Source organism: Xenopus tropicalis, chromosome 2, assembly GCF_000004195.4.
Source record: "Xenopus tropicalis strain Nigerian chromosome 2, UCB_Xtro_10.0, whole genome shotgun sequence".
NCBI classification, from domain to species: Eukaryota; Metazoa; Chordata; class Amphibia; order Anura; family Pipidae; genus Xenopus; species Xenopus tropicalis.
In genome coordinates this window covers 29,368,994-29,377,584 of record NC_030678.2, presented here as the reverse complement: position 1 = coordinate 29,377,584, position 8,591 = coordinate 29,368,994, and the positions used below count along the sequence as shown (strand labels likewise).

The following is an 8,591-nucleotide window of genomic DNA, read 5'->3' as shown; positions in this document are numbered from 1 at the left end:
ACCAGGATGCAGCCTGATCCCAGATACCCAGAGAATAGAGAATCTGCATAAGGACAGAATGGTCGATAGTGTCCCTTGGCCTTGGCAGTCTGGAGATCATTTGCCACTCTACATAAGGCCGTCTCAGTGGAGTGCGCAGGCTGAAAACCAGACTGCATAGGGTCCAGCAGATTATGGGTGCAGAGGAAGTTAGAAGGCACGACTACGTTGCGGCTGCAGGGGGGCATGGGTGTTTATTGTGGATGATAAAATAGAGTTGCAGGTTTGCATATTCATTATCTCTGTGTAACCTAACTGTTCTCAGGGTCAGGGTGGTGGAAAGGGTACTTTAATAGAAACAAAAACAAAAATCAAAGGTCACAAAGTGGCAGCTAGACTTCTCCAATGGAACTCAGCAGTTTGTGTTTAGGCGTGACTGCCGCCTCACATACTCACAACTCCAGAATCACCTATGAACATCAAATGGAGGGGGGGCACTAAGTGTGATAAACTAAAACAATATTTTTATTCAACTTTTAAAATACAGTTACAGGATATTGGATAAATAAATGCTTCCAGCAAGCTAAATCTCCTTCAGCCTCAACATATTTCATACTTAACTAGCACTCCAGGTGGAGACAGTGGGTACTACACTTCCATTTCTTTACTGAACTACACGGACATACAAAGCAGATTATGAGTAAAATTACAACAGTCAGTTACAGTCACAATTCATTCCATATCAGTCAGATAATTCATTAAAACCTAATGGGAAACTTGTTCCACATTTAAAAATCCAATTTTGTTTTCTTTGTAGAATTCTTACCCCCACATGTAAAAAAAAAAAAAAAAAAAAAAAAAGCTTTACTTTTGCAAAGGAGCAGTAACCCATAGCAACCTATAAGATTCTTGATTTTGAACAGGTGACCAGTATTTGCTACCTGCTGATTGGTTGCTATGGGTTACTGCTCCTTGACAAACTAAGTGCCTCTTATTACATTACCCCCGTAGACCTCTATCTCTCTTGAATATAGTATCACCCACTAGTTCCATTCCCATGAAACTCAGTACACTTAGATCACATTTGGCAGAACGTAATAAAATCCTAAATTTTGTATATCTTCCCTGTATGAAAAGCCATAAAACTAACACTCACTCAAAAATCTTGCAAGCTATATACAGCCACCATACCCATGATTAGCCCATGGTGTTGACGTCCTTTAAAGGAGAAGGAAAGTCAAAATCTATTAAGCACACTATTAAATAGTACTACTATTACTGTGTAAAAACGCTATATTCCTGGCTTGCCTAATGAAAGATTTACAGAGATACACATACTAGAACGGCACCGCCATCTTGTCCAGCGTGTCTGTATGGGCTGAAAAGCACAAGCCAGCCCCCCCTCCGCTCCCCGCTCCTGTCACAAAGATTCCGCAGCTCCCCGCTCCTGCCACAAACCCCCCAAGCTCCACAAACCCCCCCGCTCCTGCCACAAACCCTCCGCCGCTCGCAGCACCTGCCCCCCCCCCCCGCTTCCCCCACCTGCTTGTCACAGAGTTCGGCGATGATGCATCGCCCTGGCAACCGGACGCTCCTCCCGCGTGCACATGCACCGCCTGCAGTAACAAGTCGCCAAGTCTTGAAGGAGCGTTGCTTTATGGGAATCTTCTCTACCCAGTTCAGCGTTTTGTTTTCCTGTTTAACTTCTGATCTTCTGAACGGGTGAAGTATGGGGAGACTTAAGGGCAGTATTGAGACAACTGAAGGTATGCCTGCAGCTTGAGATTAACTCTTTATTAGCCTTTCCTTCTCCTTTAAAGCAGGTGGTTCACCTTTGAGTTAACTTTTAGTATGTTACAGAATGGCCTATTCTTAGCAACTTTGATTGGTCTTTATTTTTTATACTGCCTCTTTCCAGCTTCTCAATTTGGAGTCACTGACCCCAACAGCCAAACTAGTTTTGCTCTGTGAGGCTACAATAATAGCCCCCTTACTATCCATGTTCAAGCAGCTTCCAAAGTTCCAAATTTAAAAAAGAAAAAAAAAAAAATCAATGGCAATGGCAATTTTTCTCAAATTTTCTACACCGTTAAGAGATAGCCAACCCAATGGTTATGGCAGGAGGCTCCTTCAAACACCAGTCACCCGTGTTGGGAACAGAAAATGCAGGCAGTGGGCTCTGTTCTGTTGGACTTGGGTTGGACAGTTGCACTCATCCTGGTTAATAAGTTATACATTTCCAGACAGACAAAAGCACAACTGGGGGAACTAATGCTGGAATGGTCTATAGCAGTGCTGTCCAACTTCTACGGTGCCAAGGGCCGGAATTTCTCTAGCATACATGGTGGAGGGCCACTAATGGAAGCCAGTTTTGACCACTCCCCTTTTTGAAACCACAACCACTTCAAACCACACCTATTTTATCACAATGGTGGTAGCACAGCAAATGCTTGGTCGTTACTGTGGGGATATCAACCATCATTCATATGTGAAAGAATTATGTCATATTAAGATATACCCTTAAATTCCATATGCCTCCTCCTCCCCTGTGGATAGCAGAGCAACCCCCTGTACATAATTACACACCTTTGGGACCATTTAATGGCTATTTCCAACTGCTAACAAACTCCCACAACAAACCCCTGCCAGGTTCACCTCCCACAAGCAGCATAGGGCAAGCAGAGTATGGCACACACAGGCAGCACTCTGCCTGTCCTATGCTGTATGTGTGTGCCATACTCTGCCTGTCCTACCCTGCCTGTGTGTGACATACTCTGCCTTCCCTATGCTGCCTCTGTGTGCCATACTCAGCCTGCCCTACCCTGCCTGTGTGTGCCATACTCTGCCTGCCCTACCCTTCCTGTGTGTGCCATACCCTCCCTGACCTATGCTGCCTGTGTGTGCCATACTCTACCTGCCCTATGCTGGCTGTATGTGCCATACTCTGCCTACAGTACCTATGTACTGATGTGTGAAGAAGTGAACAATGGGAGTGATTACAGTCTGAGCCTGAGGTGTGAACACTGCAGGGGGGGAACAATGCAGGTATTAAAAGGTGTGAAAAACACAGGGGATTACATTTTTAAACAATACAGAGGGATTACAGCCTGAATCTGAGGTGAGAACCATGCAGGGGGGGGCAGTTAATCTCAGTACTGATACCATTTAATGCTTACTCAAAATGCTTACATCAAAGCAGCCAGACAGGTGGAGGGCCACAGAGAGGGGGGTCGCGGGCCGCCAGTTGGACAGCACTGGTCTATAGTATATTTGGCCATACAGTTATTTGGAAAGCTGCTTAAAGGTTTTGGTAGAGTTTGTGACAAAGTGTAAGTTTAGCCTTTTGTGGGACTGGCAGTCACATACAGTATGTCTTGTTAGTCAGTATTTGCCTATTGTTCTAGGGTAGTGGGGCGGGACCTGACCATTTTTCAGTAATTGCAATAATGTGGTTCAAATTCCATCAACTGCTACTATTAAAATAGGGACCTCATCAAGATCTCATTCCTTATCACAGGTAAGTCTATCTAGATACTTCTTTGATACCATCTAACCCTTAATGTTCACAGACACTACCCAGGGCCTTACAATGTTTGGGAGTAATATTGTAGTAATAGCACCCTCCTGGTTTTTTTCGGGGGGGTGGGGGGCCCCTGTCCAACGTCCACCCCTTAAAACGTATGTAAAACGCATCAGGGTAGGACATTGGAGGCCAGAAGAAGCAGCAGTAGAGTCGGGTATGGGCCGCTGGGGCCCACCAGGTATTTTCCCGGTGTCCCGGCAGCCCTGTCCGACCCTGAGTATTGCCTTAATAAAGAAGGTTCTTACGCACACAGATTCCAATTACATTTACAGAAGATTCACAATTAATGTATATTGTATGTATATTGTATAAATGCATACAATTCTTTCATGTAACTTTTGCTAGATATTTATTTAAAAATGAGGCAATTAAAAGGGCAAGAGAAATTTTTATTTTAAATCCATTTTTCTTTTTGTTATTTTTGCTCCTTTCTTAAATAAATATCAAGTGCAAGTCACAATTTTATTTATTCAAGGTCGTCTATTTAGGATGCATTTTTCCTATAATTGATTGATAAACCAATTATTCAATGGGCTGGCCATTCCATTGGTTTTTATCAGGTTGTCAATTAAGCACCTTTCTTGTTTGCTTACTGGTTGGACTGCAGTTTAAACGCAATAGCGGGAAAATAAATAAATAACATATGTTATTAGAATGCCACTATATTACTGGCAATCTTAAATTGCCTTAACCTTTGAGTAAACATTTCCTATATTAAAATACTTATACAGGTATGGGATCCCTTATCCGGAAACCCGTTATCCAGAAAGTTCCGAATTACGGAAAGGCCATCTCTCATAGACTCCATTTTAAGCAAATAATTAAAATTTTTAAAAATGATTTCCTTTTTCTCTGTAATTAGAAACCAGTATCTTGATATGATATAATTATCCTTTATTGGAGCCAAAACCATCCTATTGGGTTTATTCAATATTTAAATTATTTTTAGCAGACTTAACTTACGGAGATCCAAATTACAGAAAGATCCCTTATCTGGAAAACCCGAGGTCCCAAGCATTGTGGATAAGAGGTCCCATACCTGTACAGTATTTTGTATTTTTTTTGTCCAGTTGTGGACTTTGCCCTTTTCTCTACCTCATCATTAGAATTTGTATTAAAAGGATGACGGATATGAGCCGAATAAGAAAATCTAGCATGGATTGATGTAATATAAAGATGGAATATTTATTGTATAAATCAGTACACAATAAAGATTTTTCAGATGCAGTTGTTAGAAGATGCTGTTGTCTATGAAGAAGAGAACGTAGAGGGCTGCCATCGGGACCACGATGTTATGTGGGGGGCCCAAGGATGTTAAATAGGCCCCCTTTGCCCCAAACCCTCCCCCGACGGCTGCCTGCTTCTGTTCTTTTAGCGCTTCATTCCTAAGGAGAGATTGTTCAGCGTTATTCATGGAGTAGGTGAGTATATAACAATTCTGTCATTTGTTCATTTCTACTATTTGCATTAATAGTTTTTGTCATTGCGTGTTTTATATCTCGATCCCTTTGCTGCTGATGTAAAGGTCAACTACAACTATCTAATAATAACGTGTTCTCCCATCTCAGCTTGTTTTAGCCCAGTTTAGTGACCTCTGCCCTAATACAAGTCTTTATTATTGGTGGCTTTAGTATCGAATGATTTTGTATGTAGGAAAGCAAGAGAATATTGTATGAACGGGAGCAGTAGATGGTTATAGTCAATGTATTGTGTGACCTATAATGAGAATGAGCAGTTCCCCTTACCTCTGTGCAGCTGTTGCGCAATATTCTTCTGCACCCCCCTTTCACCCCTGATCTCTCCGATGAAAGGGTGTGACAGAAGTTGCCTTGCAGACGGTCTTCTAGATGGATCTCTCTGCAGGCACTCTGAAATAAAGAAATGGAACTCGTCGCTCCTGGAAAACAGTAACGGTGGCAAAATTATATTATATATTATAATTGTTCATGTTACATAATAGCTCATTTCTCAGAGTTCACACGTTTAACAGTCTATTAATAGAATCAGCACAGCCAAGTGCCCTGTATGCCCCATTATCCTCCCTTTAAAGTTCCTCACTGCCTTGTTAATCATTGTGATGGCGTCTCCCTGATCCTGCCACTCTGTACCCAATCACAACACAGGCAGATAGGGGCTGTTCAAGACAGCAATAGAGGGTGAGCCCATTCCCTTCTAAAGGTTCAACTGCTGTGCCTGAAATGGGGTTCTATTGTGCTTACTTACGAACCCTGAATTATTAGGGTACATTTACCTGTGACCACAATACTGTCTTTCTGGTTTTTCCAACATCTTAGCCTGGCTTGTATTGGCTGCCAGATAACAGCCCCAAGATCTCAAGCTCAGCACGAGAGTCTGCATTTGTGCATTCAAGAGCTACACACATTACACCTCACCTTCACCCTTATTTCAGCCCAACTGGGACACTTAATAGGCCCTGGCATTTCAAGTACATAGAGACCCAAACAGCCCCCCACCAGCCCAATAAATTGTGACTGGCTATGGCATCTTACTGCATTTACCTGCCCTCATTTACCCATTTATCCCTTTCCCCATCCTTACTTTACCTCATATCCCAATGTCCCCCTCACCATAACCTCTACCTTGCCTATTTCCCTACCTTTCCTGACTCTCTTTCTCATTCACACACCTTATTATTATACCCTTTCCATGTTCCCACTCTTCCCCCAACTGCCTATTCATTTCCCCACCCTCTCCACCTCTTTTTTGTTTCTGTTTCCCCACCACCCCCTCACTGCCTTTTCCTATTCTAGTGAAAGTGACTCACCATTTTCCCCATGGTGTTAATGCTGGGATGGGACCGCGTGTTATTTTCTCAAGCAGCTTCTGTGGTGGAAGTTTGCTGAATGCTAGGATATAAAGATACAACACAAAAATATGATGACTGATGAATACAACATTTGGGGTGATTCACTTAAATTCTGTAACTCAATTGTGTATGTGATTTTTTTTTTTTACTCAAATGACATGATGTTTACAAAAAATTAATTGGGAATCAGGAAATCAGTTATTACAATTGTTTCAAAAACTTGTATCTTAAAATAGCTTAAAAATGGAAAATACACCTTTTTATTGCCATATACAGGAGCTTGCCAGGTTTTAGCTGCCAGTTCTTTACATTTGTGTTTTCAAATTTTATTAAATGGTACATTTTCAAGTTTGAAAAGTCAAAATCCAAAAAAAAATTAAATTCTAGTTCTTTGCCTCAAAAAATGGTGTATTATGGAAACAAAGCAAATTCAAATTTTAGTAAATCAGCCCCTTTGTTTTAATATTTAATAATATTCTATGTTATGGTGTGACACATAAATGCCCCCCGACCATGCTACAAACAGTTCTACATGCAGTATAGTATATACGCGCACACACTAGGGTTTACTTACAGAGATTTCCCTCTGCCATTTCAATGGCTGCAATGCCGAGTGACCAGATGTCAGCCTGGATATGAAAATATTGGGAAAGACAGTTATTAGAGAAGAATATATACAGAGTACATGGAAATAATTCCAGTTGCAGATGATCCAGATACTTCTGATCCCTATCCACCCACACCCTGATAGTGATTCTATTTAGGATGCACAATAAGAAATCCATTAGAAGATTATAATCAAGTAGTAAAGTGCTGTGACTTTTATGTCTAGAAAATGACCCCAAACTGAGAGTCTTGTGTGTTACATGGAGTGTAACATGCCCATAAAGCATAAGCAGTCAGATGAAGTTGGTTTCTAATATTCTTGTGTCCTGCACCTAAAATGCATTTCACTCTCTCATTTCAGATTCTCGTATCACAGAAACCACATTACAGCTCTGCATTGTCTGTTATGAGAGGGGTAAGTAAAGTGAGTGGAAAATTCCATGTAGTTCAACGCGTGTAAGTGACATACATTTTATATAAAGGAGACATTAACTCTAAACTATAAAGAGCGGGAAGACATCACAATACCTTATGGTCATACTCAGGCTTGTTGTCTCCAAAATTAGCCAGTACTTCTGGAGCCATGTATGTTGTTGTCCCAGAAGTACTGCTGCTCGTTGTTCCAACAGTGGCAAAGCCAAATTCGCCTGAAATTGTATGAGAAAAGCAGGAATGTTAATGTTCATTTTGAAATGCTAGCCACCAATAAACACCACGGAGAAAAAAATATCCTTGTGTTGAGATTCTAAGCATCACTTACCAATCTTCACCTCTCCGAAGGAGGTGATAAGGATGTTCCCGGGCTTAATGTCATGGTGGATGATGTTCTTTTTTTGCAGGTGGAAAAGGCCCTGAGAAATCAAGAAAGCAGAAGTAAGTATATACATATTTTTGTACTCTTTGATTAATTAGAAATATGCAGAATAGCACCAAGGAGCTCAACATGTGACCTACCGTGATTATATGTTTGCAGATATAGGAGATCCACCTTTCTCCTAAGTGCTTTGTGGTGCCAATAAGGTCTTGTAGAGTGGCACCAGTGATAAACTCCGTAGCAATCTAGAAAACAAATAAAGAATATTTGGTCAACTATTTTATTTACTGTACCTAAAATTTTATTGGGAACCCGAGGAAAAGGCTTTGTGGCTTTAAGTCTTGGTGTGACTGCAATATCAGCTGCAACTGCTTCTTACCAAACTGGATCATGTTTGCATCCAAAATGCTAACTTGTGTATTAGATCAGTATAAATTGGCATATTTGCTACATAAATGTGTAACCTCTCCGAAAAAACACTTCCTTACCCAAAGTCCTTCAGGTGGTGATGGTGTCCGTGAGGCCTGATGGTAATAAGCCCCATAGAAATCCACGATATTTTGGTGGCCTGACACCATTTGAAGGACTTCAACTTCTTGTTGGACTTCCTTTTGCTTCTAGTTTCAAACAAAAGAAACAAGGTAAATAAAATGGATACAATAACAATTTCAAATACCCCAACCTAACTTGTCATTATGAAAAATGACAGCTTTGTTATATCTCTACATGAGTATTGTATAATATGACGGAGACTCCTTTAGTTCTTTAATATCAAACTGTTT

General features: G+C 41.0%; 1 long non-coding RNA gene across 1 annotated transcript in view; it reads left to right on the top strand.

The window, feature by feature from the left end:
• Positions 1-7,833: 7,833 nt before the first annotated feature.
• LOC105946508 overlaps positions 7,834-8,591 on the top strand; it is a 46,405-nt gene continuing 45,647 nt past the window's right edge. The window contains exon 1 of the long non-coding RNA XR_004221234.1: positions 7,834-7,868. This is a non-coding gene — a long non-coding RNA (uncharacterized LOC105946508). The remainder of the gene's footprint in view (positions 7,869-8,591) is intronic.